Source organism: Salmo salar, chromosome ssa23 (genome assembly GCF_905237065.1).
Source record: "Salmo salar chromosome ssa23, Ssal_v3.1, whole genome shotgun sequence".
Lineage (NCBI taxonomy): Eukaryota > Metazoa > Chordata > Actinopteri > Salmoniformes > Salmonidae > Salmo > Salmo salar.
Genome location: NC_059464.1, coordinates 24,229,712 through 24,242,105, shown reverse-complemented (window position 1 = coordinate 24,242,105; position 12,394 = coordinate 24,229,712).

The window sequence follows — 12,394 nt, the reverse complement described above, 5'->3', positions numbered from 1 at the left end:
AACCAGGCTCACAGTACCATGGGTCAGGAAATGAAAACATGTCATTGCAAGAATTTCCTAATGAGCCAGAACGAATACAGCATGTTGGCAGAATTCAAACCTACATAGAATAATGCCACCACTTTCTTTTTCTACTTAACTTTAACTGCTGTGGATTGTGTCAGTATACGTATATTTACACAAATTGTTCACTTACACACAAAAACGTACAATAATGCCAGCTAAAGTCTTCCCAGACATATGGAGAGAACATGGACTGGTTCATACACACATATGGGAGTGGTTACACACACGCACATAATGAGGGATTGGTAAGGGCTGCCATATTGCCCTGTGCAAGTGACCTAAGCAGTTGCGGAAGTTGAGCCTGCTCTTTGGTTTCCCCATTGGGCAGGTGCTTTTTTTTTAACTGATAACTAACAAAATGCAAAGAATTCCAGTAGTCTGGTCCTTCTTGTTCCTCCCCTGTGTTTAGGTGAAAAAAAGCTACTTTACATTTTTGGGCATGTGATCATCATCTTTGGCCAACCCCAAAATACTCCTGACTTGCCCAATAAGCAAATGCCTTTCAGACCTTAAAGCTGAGATCCCCAAAAGGTGAAACTGTGCCACTGGTCGCCCCAGGCACATTTGTTCTTGTTTTTGAAAAGGAGGAGATAAACATCCAGCAACGTAAATATCGTAGTACATACTCTTCTGTTTTATCGCGCGTGCAGTGATGTCCAAGGGGAATAAAACAGTGTTAGTTGTTTGAATTGGAGTCTTTGTTTTTGTATTACACAATGGGTGGGACTAATCCTGAATGCTGATTGGCTATTAAAACCTACCCTAACCAGAAGCCGTGAATAGATGGCAGCATTCGCGCAAAACTGAAAGCGAGAACCATTACATTTAACCATGGAAAGGTGACTGGGAATATGGCAGAATACAAACAGAGTAGTCATTCCCTCTGCAAGGCAATCAAACAGGTAAAATGTCAATATAGCAACAAAGTGGAGTCGCAATTCAACGGCTTAGACAGGAGACGTATGTGGCAGGGTCTACAGACAATCACAGACTACAAAAGGATAGCCAGCCACGTCATGTACACTGACGTCTTGCTTCCGGACAAGCTTTATTTATTTATTTATTTCACCTTAATTTAACCAGGTAGACAAGTTGAGAACAAGTTCTCATTTACAATTGCGACCTGGCCAAGATAAAGCAAAGCAGTTCGACACATACAACAACACAGAGTTACACATGGAGTAAAACAAACTTACAGTCAATAATACAGTAGAAAAATAAGTCTATATACAATGTGAGCAAATGAGGTGAGATAAGGGAGGTAAAGGCAAAAAAGGCCATGGTGGCAAAGTAAATACAATATAGCAAGTAAAACACTGGAATGGTAGATTTGTAGTGGAAGAAAGTGCAAAGTAGAAATAGAAATAGAAATAATGAGGTGCAAAGGAGCAAAATAAATAAATAAATAAATACAGTAGGGGAAGAGGTAGTTGTTTGGGCTAAATTACAGATGGGCTATGTACAGGTGCAGTGATATGTGAGCTGCTCTGACAGCTGGTGTGTAAAGCTAGTGAGGGAGATAAGTGTTTCGAGTTTCAGAGATTTTTGTAGTTCGTTCCAGTCATTGGCAGCGGAGAACTAGAAGGAGAGATGGCGAAAGGAGAAATTGGCTTTGGGGGTGACCAGAGAGATATACCTGCTGGAGCGCGTGCTACAGGTGGGTGCTGCTATGGTGACCAGTGAGCTGAGATAAGGGGGGACTTTACCGAGCAGGGTCTTGTAGATGACCTGGATTTAGTGGGTTTGGCCATGAGTATGAAGCGAGGGCCAGCCACCGAGAGCGTACAGGTCGCAGTGGTGGGTAGTATATGGGGCTTTGGTGACAAAACAGATGGCACTGTGATAGACTGCATCCAGTTTATTGAGTAGGGTATTGGAGGCTATTTTGTAAATGACATCGCCGAAGTCGAGGATCGGTAGGATGGTCAGTTTTACGAGGGTATGTTTGGCAGCATGAGTGAAGGATGCTTTGTTGTGAAATAGGAAGCCAATTCTAGATTTAACTTTGGATTGGAGATGTTTGATGTGAGTCTGGAAGGAGAGCTTACAGTCTAACTAGACACCTAGGTATTTGCAGTTGTGCACATATTCAAAGTCAGAACCGTCCAGAGTAGTGATGCTGGACTGGCGGGCAGGTGCGGGCAGCGATCAGTTGAAGAGCATGCATTTAGTTTTACTTGTATTTAAGAGCAGTTGGAGGCCACGGAAGGAGAGTTGTATGGCATTGAAGCTTGGCTGGAGGGTTGTTAACACAGTGTCCAAAGAAGGGCCAGAAGTATACAGAATGGTGTCGTCTGCGTAGAGGTGGATCAGAGACTCACCAGCAGCAAGAGCAACATCATTGATGTATACAGAGAAAAGAGTTGGCCCAAGAATTGAACCCTTTGGCACCCCCATAGAGACTACCAGAGGCCCGGACAACCAATTTGACACATTGAACTCTGTCAGAGAAGTAGTTGGTGAACCAGGCGAGGTAATCATTTGAGAAACCAAGGCTATTGAGTCTGCCGATGAGGATGTGGTGATTGACAGAGTCGAAAGCCTTGGCCAGGTCAATGAATATGGCAGCACAGTATTGTTTCTTATCGATGGTGGTTACGATATCATTTAGGACCTTGAGCGTGGCTGAGGTGCACCCATGACCAGCTCTGAAACCAGATTGCATAGCGGAGAAGGTGCGGTGGGATTCGAAATGGTCGGTAATCTGTTTGTTGACTTGGCTTTCGAAGACCTTAGAAAGGCAGGGTAGGATAGATATAGGTCTGTTGCAGTTTGGGTCAAGAGTGTCCCCTCCTTTGAAGAGGGGGATGACAGCAGCTGCTTTCCAATCTTTTGGAATCTCAGACGACACGAAAGAGAGGTTGATCAGGCTAGTAATCGGGGTTGCAACAATTTCGGCAGATCATTTTAGAAAGAAAGGGTCCAGATTGTCTAGCCCGGCTGATTTGTAGGGTCCAGATTTTGCCGCTCTTTCAGAACATCAGCTATCTGGATTTGGGTGGAGGAGAAATGGGGGAGGCTTGGGCGAGTAGCTGTGGGGGGTGCAGTGCTGTTGACCGTGGTAGGGGTAGCCAGATGGAAAGCATGGCCAGCCATCGAAAAATGCTTATTGAAATTCTCAATTATAGTGGATTTATCGGAGGTGACAGAGTTTCCTATCCTCAGTGCAGTGGGCAGCTGGGAGGAGGTGTTCTTATTCTCCATGGACTTTACAGTGTCCCAGAACCTTTTTGAGTTTGTGTTGCAGGAAGCAAATTTCTGCTTGAAAAAGCTAGCCTTGGCTTTTCTAACTGCCTGTGTATATTGGTTTCTAACTTCCCTGAAAAGTTGCATATCACGGGGGCTGTTCGATGCTAATGCAGAACGCCACAGGATGTTTTTGTGTTGGTTAAGGGCAGTCAGGTCTGGAGAGAACCAAGGGCTATATCTGTTCCTGGTTCTACATTTCTTGAATGGGGCATGCTTATTTAAGATGGTGAGGAAGGCATTTAAAAAAAATAACCAGGCATCCTCTACTGACGGGATGAGGTCTATATCCTTCCAGGATACCCGGGCCAGGTCGATTAGAAAGGCTTGCTCACTGAAATGTTTCAGGGAGCGTTTGACAGTGATAAGTGGAGGTCGTTTGACCGCTGACCCATTACTGATGCAGGCAATGAGGCAGTGATCGCTGAGGTCTTGGTTGAAAACAGCAGAGGTGTATTTAGAGGGAAAGTTGGTTAGGATGATATCTATGAGGGTGCCCGTGTTTACGGCTTTGGGGTGGTACCTGGTAGGTTCATTGATAATTTGTGTGAGATTGAGGGCATCAAGCTTAGATTGTAGGATGGCTGGGGTGTTAAGCATGTCCAAGTTTAGGTCACCTAGCAGCACGAGCCTTGAAGATAGATGGGGGAGCAATCAGTTCACATATGGTGTCCAGAGCACAGCTGGGGGCAGAGGGTGGTCTATAGCAGGCGGCAACAGTGAGAGACTTGTTTTTAGAGAGATGGATTTTTAAAAGTAGAAGTTCAAATCGTTTGGGTACAGACATGGATAGTAGGACAGAACTCTGCAGGCTATCTCTGCAGTAGATTGCAACACCGCCCCCTTTGGTAGTTCTATCTTGTCTGAAAATGTTGTAGTTAGCGATCAAATCAAATCAAATCAAATTCATTTATATAGCCCTTCGTACATCAGCTGAAATCTCAAAGTGCTGTACAGAAACCCAGCCTAAAACCCCAAACAGCAAGCAATGCATGTGAAAGAAGCACGGTGGCTAGGAAAAACTCCCTAGGAAAAACTCCCTAGAAAGGCCAAAACCTAGGAAGAAACCTAGAGAGGAACCAGGCTATGAGGGGTGGCCAGTCCTCTTCTGGCTGTGCAGGGTGGAGATTATAACAGCACATGGCCTAGATGTTCAAATGTTCATAAATGACCAGCATTGTCAAATAATAATAATCATAGTAGTTGTCGAGGGTGCAACAAGTCAGTAACACAAGAGTAAGTGTCAGTTGGCTTTTTCATAGCCGATCTTTGAGAGTATCTCTACCGCTCCTGCTGTCTCTAGAGAGTTGAAAACAGCAGGTCTGGGACAGGTAGCACGTCCGGTGAATAGGTCAGGGTTCCAGCAGGTCTGGGACAACAGGTCTGGGACAGGTAGCACGTCCGGTGAACAGGTCAGGGTTCCATAGCTGCAGGCAGAACAGTTGGAACTGGAGCAGCAGCACGGCCAGGTGAACTGGGGACAGCAAGGAGTCATCAAGTCAGGTAGTCCTGAGGCATGGTCCTAGGGCTCAGGTCCTCCGAGAGAGAGAAAGAAAGAAAGAAAGAGAAAGAGAGAATTAGAGAGAGCATATTTAAATTCACACAGGACACCGGAAAAGACAAGAGAAATACTCCAGATGTAACAGACTGACCCTAGCCCCCCAACACATAAACTACTGCAGCATAAATACTGGAGGCTGAGACAGGAGGGGTCAGGAGACACTGTGGCCCCATCCGATGAAACCCCCGGACATGGATGGATTTGATTCACAAACCCTTGCACTCGTCAAGCAGTGGGAAAGGCTCAGAGTCCAATATGGTGTGCTTTACAAGGTGACAAAGGACTCCCTGAGGAAACAAAAGAGACATCAGTATGTGCTGACCAAAAATATGAAGGAGAAAGCATTGAGTGGTGTGCATGACCTTGCTGGCCACCAAGTGCAAGCTAGAACTCTTCATTTGGCAAGGCAGCGTTTCTTTGGCCCAAGATGGAGCATGATGTGAAGGAGTATGTCAAGTGCTGTCGGAGATGCATCCTGACTAAGTCTCCTGAGCCGTCTGCTCGAGCTCCCCTTGAAAGCATCAGAACCTCCGCGCCTATGGAGTTTGTCTTGACTTTTGGAGTGCTGAGGACAACAAGCAACGCTCAGTGGATGTATTGGTTCTGACAGATCACTTCACCAAGTTAGCTCACGCCTTTCCATGCTCAAATCAAACGGCAAAGTAAGTTGCCAGAAGGATATGGGACAACGTATTTTATGTTTATGGATTTGCTGAGCAGATCCACACAGATCAAGGGGTCAATTTTGAGAGTGAGCTAATCGCAGAACTTCTCAAGCTCTCTGGTGTCGCCAAGTCATACACAACTGCGTACCATCCCATGGAGAATTGGGGAACGGAAAGGTTCAATCGAACTCTGGGAAATATGCTTCGCTCACTCCCTCTAAAAGCTAAAGAGAAATGGCTGCAGCAGATACAAACTCTAACGTTTGCCTACAATGCTACTGTACACGAAACCACTGGCTATGCTCCATTCCAGCTCATGTTTGGTTGTGTTCTGAGACTCCCTGTTGATGTAATGTTCAAGCAAGTTTTGAGGGATCCTGTGGTTGTTGACTATAGTAGCTATGTCAAAACACTGATGTCCCATCTCCATGAAGCAGCGAGCATCGCTCAGTGGCATACAGTTAAAGAACAACAGAAACAGGCCAAACATTATGACAGAAAAGTCAGAGGCACTCACCTGAACAATGGAGACAGGGTGCTTCTCGCTAACAAAGGAGAAAGGGGAAAAAGAAAACTTGCCGACAAGTTGGAAGGTAAGGTGTACACGGTCATTGACAGAAACCTACATACACACATATATTAGCTGGTGGATGATAAAGGAAGCACCAAGGTGGTACATCAGAACTTTCTTCTTGACATCAGCTTTCTGCCGGTAGAAACGCCTAAGGATGATTCATGTGAATCTCAATCAGATGGCGCTGTAGATCCAGAGTGTGAGGGTCAGTCAATGGACCCTTCAGTCTTTGATGAAGAGGAAAGCTCTGGAGATATGACCAGTTCATGGATACTCAGTGGAGTAGATGACCCCGCAAGTCAGGAATCTTCGGAGAGACAGGAGACAATCAGAGATGAGATGGAGCAAGAACAGTCAGCGGACAGCTGCAGGGACAATTCAAACGAAAACTGTCAAGCTCAGCTATCTCTCGATAATGAGACTGCAATTAGCATTCCTGACTATGACAGGGTAGCTGTAGTCCCTGACACAGAACCTTCAGGTATTCCTGACTCAGTTGCACCAGTTGATTTAGCTAGTGACCAAGACTTACAAAGCCCGGGTTCATGTGATTCGCAAGATGTGGTCAGAACACGCACTGGCAGGGTAGTGAAATCTGTAAGTCGTCTTATTGAGACAATGGCTCAGAGACCATTCACTATGGAGGGCTTAGCCACCAAACTAGGAAATAAGTCTCAGTCTCTTCTAACTCTGTTTTAAAAAGGGTTTTCTTTATTTCTTCTGTTGTTCTGAGGAATATTCATGGATATGTAAAGCCATCTAAGTGATGTGTAGAATGGTGTCAAGGGATAATGTGATGTGAGGATGAGTATGGTATCTTATTTGTCTAGGAGGTTCTCAGGCCTGATCAACGTTAGATTCCTCTGAATCTGCCTGCAGATAGCTTGTATAGCAGAGACCAAAGATGAGATCTTAGTGTTCACTTGTGCCAGTAGTGACTCAGTAGAGTTTGTTGTCCCTTGTGCTCCATATCTTGTTTGATATGCATTCAGGATTTTGGTGAAATTCAGGAGGGGTGAATGTAACAGATGTATAATATACTTTATGTATTTCACCAAAAATCCCTCATATTTATTTTTATTTATTATTTTAAGGTTATTTTAAGATGCATTACATTACTTTCAAGAGTGAATGATTTTAATTGTATTTATTTTCTAAATTGTGTAATGCTGCGATGTCATCAACAGGAGCCATGCTCTTACTCCTCAGTTTGCTCAGAGCGTGATGAGGAGAGGCAAATATACTTGTATGGAGTCCAGACAGAAGCATTAACTTTTGCCTTGTATTTGTATCCATTCCATGCAGTCATTTAAAGAGAGACAACCGGCAGAATTGTGTCCAGAGCCTTATCTTCCACCTACACCTTACCAGAACACAACGCAGAAAGGTACCGGTGCTCCTATTTTTCCCAGTCTCTGTTTGTTTCTAGTCCTCCTGGTTTCGACCTTTGCCTGTCCTGACTCCATACCCGCCTGCCTGACCACTCTGCCACTATGCCTGACTACCAGCCTACCTAACCCCTTGTACTGTTTTGGACTCGGATTTGGTTTCTGACCCCTGCCTGACCTGACCTCGAGACTGCCTATCGTCTGGTACTGTTTGGACTCTGACCTGGTTTATGAACTCTCACTTGTCCCCAACCTGCCTTTGCCTACTCCCTTTGTTATCCTGTTTGGGATAGGGGGCAGTAATTTCACGTCCGGATAAAAAACGTACCCGATTTAATCTGGTTATTACTCCTGCCCAGAAACTAGAATATGCATATAATTAGTAGATTTGGATAGAAAACACCCTAAAGTTTCTAAAACTGTTTGAATGGTGTCTGTGAGTATAACAGAACTCAAATGGCAGGCCAAAACCTGAGAAGATTCTATATGGGAAGTGCCCTGTCTGACCATTTCTTGGCCTTCTGTAGCCTCTTTACAGAAAATACAGGATCTCTGCTGTAACGTGACATTTTCTAAGACTTTCATTGGCTCTCAGAAGGCGCCAGAAAGTGGAATGATAACTCTGCAGTCTCTGGGCGAAAAACAGTAGGGGTTTTGGAGAGTGGTACTTCTGAGAACAATGACACTGGTGCGCGCGTGCATGTGACGACTCCATTTTCTTCTTTCAGTGTTTGAACGGATACAACGTCTCCCGGTTGGAATATTATCGCTATTTTACGAGAAAAATTGCATAAAAATTGATTTTAAACAGCGTTTGACATGCTTCGAAGTACGGTAACGGATAGTGATTTGAACGCACGAACAAAAAGGAGCTATTTGGATATAACTATGGATTATTTGGAACCAAAACAACATTGGGTGTTAAAGTAGAAGTCCTGGGAGTGCATTGTGACGAAGAACAGCAAAGGTAATCCAATTTTTCTTATAGTAAATCTGAGTTTGGTGAGTGCCAAACTTGGTGGGTGTCAAAATAGCTAGCCATGATGGCCGGGCTATCTACTCAGAATATTGCAAAATGTGGTTTCACCGAAAAGCTATTTTAAAATTGGACACCGCGATTGCATAAAGGAGTTCTGTATCTATAATTCTTAAAATAATTATTATGTTTTTTGTCAACATTTATTGTGAGTAATTTAGTAAATTCACCGGAAGTTTTCGGTGGGTATGCTAGTTCTGAACAAAATATGCTAATGTAAAAAGCTGGTTTTTGATATAAATATGAACTTGATTGAACAAAACATACATGTATTGTATAACATAATGTCCTAGGAGTGTCATCTGATGAAGATCATCAAAGGTTAGTGCTGCATTTAGCTGTGGTTTTGGTTTTTGTGACATATTTGCTAGCTTGAAAAATGGGTGTGTGATTATTTCTGGCTGAGTACTCTCCTGACATAATCTAATGTTTTGCCTTCTGCCTTTTTGAAATCGGACAATGTGGTTAGATAAAGGAGAGTCTTGTCTTTAAAATGGTGTAAAATAGTCATATGTTTGAAAAATTTAAGTTTTTGCATTTTTTAGGCATTTGTAATTCGCGCCACTCTATACCATTGGATATTGGTGAGGCGTTCCGCTAGCGGAACATCTGTCCCTAACAGGTTATAATAAATAAATATCGGAGCTCTACCATCTGCCTCCTGTGTCTGCATTTGGGTCTCTCCTTGTGCCCTTATAGTACAAACTGGCCATGACAGACCCAGCAGACTTGGATCAGCTCCGTCACGTTGTCTCCCTGCAGGGAGCCACCATTGGGAGGCATGAGGAGCTACTTCGGGACCTTTTGTATGGGCTTCGTTCCCCGATGGAACGCCACGACCAAGGGTTCAAGGCGATAATGGAGCAGATCAGTGAAATAGCTCATAGGCAACATACCACATCTGAGACCTCTCATCCACCCAGTAACCTTCCTACTAGTGGTGGATTGGCTCTCCTGGGCAACAGCTGTGTGGGAGCAGCAATCCGCTGTGTGCCAGAGCTTGGAGGAATTCATGGCAGAAGTGAGGAAGGTTTTAGATTCTCCGGTGCCCGGGAGGGAGGCGGCTCGAAAACTACAGCAGGTACATCAGAACTCCCATAGTGTGGCAAACTACACAGTAGATTTTCGCACATTGGCCCTGGAATCCAGAGGCTCTGTTCGACACCTTCCTCCATGGACTGTCGGAGGGGATAAAGGACGAGCTCGCAGCTCGGGAAATACCACTGGACCTTGATTCCCTTATCGCCCTTTCGATGAGGATTGACGGCCGCCTACGAGAACACCGGTGTGAGAGGAGGTCGAGCCTCAGGAGCACTCATTCGTCTGATGGCACTCATCCTAAGGAATCCAGAAATCCCCAAAGTGTGTATTTCCGAGGAGAGCCAAAAACACCCGAGGTTCCCCGAGAATCATCAGCGACGGGTGAGTTGGATACTCCTGAGCCTATGTAACTCGGAAGAGCTAGGTTATCAGTTGGGGAACGCGAGTTCAAACTGTTGTCTGTACTGTGGAGGGGTAGGACATTATATAGCTCATTATATAGCCACCTGCCCTGTTAGGAAAGCCTTGTCTCTGGTGGGTACAAGTACTTTGGTGAGCCAGACTGGGAGTTCCCTAATTCCCATCACCCGCACTCCTTTTTTTGTGCTTTTGCTGTGGGGAGACCAATCTAAGTCTCTCCGAGTGCTCATTGACTCTGTGGCTGATGAAAGTTTTATGAATGCTACTATTGTTTCTGAACTTGGTATTCCCACTCAACCCCTCTCTGTCCCCATGGATGCAAGGGCACTGGACAGCCGCTCAATTGGAAGAGTCACCCATAGTACAGTGCCCGTTCATATACGGGTTTCAGGAAACCAGAGTGAGACAATACAGTTCCTTCTCATTGCATCTCCCCATGTTCCTGTTGTCTTGGGATTTTCGTGGCTCCAAAAACACAACCCTGTTATTGACTGGACCACAAGCTCCATCCTGGGTTGGAGCCCATTTTGCTATTCCCACTGTCTTAAATCAGCACAGCTGTCCCCAAGACGTTCTCCTCGGGGCGTTAGCAAGGCTTTGGATGTCTCTGCCATTCCCACTGAATACCATGACCTCCTGGCAGTTTTCAGTAAGGCACGTGCTACTTCTCTTCCCCCGCACCATCCTTATGATTGTGCCATTAATCTCCTCCCAGGCACCACACCACCTCGTAGTCGGCTATATTCTCAATCCAGGGCCGGAAACCAAGGCCATGGAGGAATACATAGAGGAGTCTCTGGCTACTGGAGGCGTCCATCCGTCTGCATGTCCTGCCGGCGCAGGGTTTTTCTTTGTGGAGAAGAAGGACAAGACCCTGCGTCCGTGCATTGACTACCGGTGTCTGAATTACATTACGATTAAGAATCGTTACCCCCCTACCACTCCTCTCCTCGGCTTTTGAACCTCTCCAGGGGGCCACCATTTCTTTCAAGCTGGACCTTCGGAATGCCTACCACCTGGTTTGGAAACGCGAAGGAGATGAGTGGAAGACAGCATTCAACACAGCCAGCGGACATTATGAGTACCAGGTCATGCTATTTGGACTTTACCAGGCTCTGGTAAACGATGTGCTCCAGGACATGCTAAACTGTTTTGTGTTCGTCTACTTTGACAACATCCTGGTTTTCTCCCAGTCTGTCCAAGAACATGTTCTTCATGTCAGATAGGTCCTTCAGCTCCTCCTGGAGAACCAATTGTTCGTGAAAGCCGAGAAGTGTGAGTTCCACCACTCGTCAATCTCCTTTCTGGGATATGTCATCGCTGAAGGAAATGTCCAAATGGATCCTGGAAAAGTGAAAGCAGTGGTAGATTGGCCTCAACCTACATCCAGGGTCCAGTTACAACGCTTCCTGGGTTTCGCTAACTTCTACCGCCGTTTCATTCAGGGCTAGAGTACCCTGGTGGCCCCCCTCTCTGCACTCACCTCTCCCAAAGTACTATTCACATGGTCTCCAGCTGTCGACAGAGCCTTTGTGGACCTGAAGCATCGGTTCACCACAGCACCCATCCTCGTCCATCCGGACCCGATTTGTGGTGGAGGTTGATGCTTCTGACGTTGGGGTGAGGGCCATCCTGTCCCAGCGATCTGCCCAGGACCAAAAGCTTCATCCCTGTGCCTTCCTGTCCCATCATCTCAATCCTGCAGAGAGGAACTACGATGTAGGCAACCGAGAACTCCTGGCGGTCAAGATGGCGTTGGAAGAGGGGAGGCACTGGCTGGAAGGAGCAGAACAGCCATGCTTGGTCTGGACCGACCATTAAAATGTGGAATATCTCTGTACAGCCAAGCGCCTTAACTCCAGGCAGGCCCGGTGGGCTCTCTTGTTTACAAGATTGAACTTCACCATTTCCTACCGCCCAGGGTCCAATAAAGTGAAGCCTGATGCCCTCTCCTGCCTCTACAGTTCCTCTGCCACACCCTCGGTCTCCGAAACCATTCTCCCTACCTCATGCCTTGCAGCCTCAGTGGATTGGGGGATTGAGACACTGGTTTGCAAGCACAACATTCCCAGCCTGGACCTGAAGGGGGCCCGGCTAACCGGCTGTTTGTCCCTAACTCAGTCCAGTCCCCGGTCCTGGAATGGGCTCATTCCTCCAGGCTGACCTGTCATCCAGGTTCCCGCCGTACCCTAGCATTCCTCCGACAGCATTTCTGGTGGCCTACAATGGTTCCTGACATCTCTGCCTTCATCGCCACGTGCACGGTGCGTGCTTAGAATAAAACTCCACGGCATGCTCCTTCTGGCCTTCTTCAGCCACTACCGGTCCCTCATCGTCCCTGGTCTCATATCTCTCTGGACTTTGTCACTGGGCTTCCCCCGTCTGATGGCAACACCG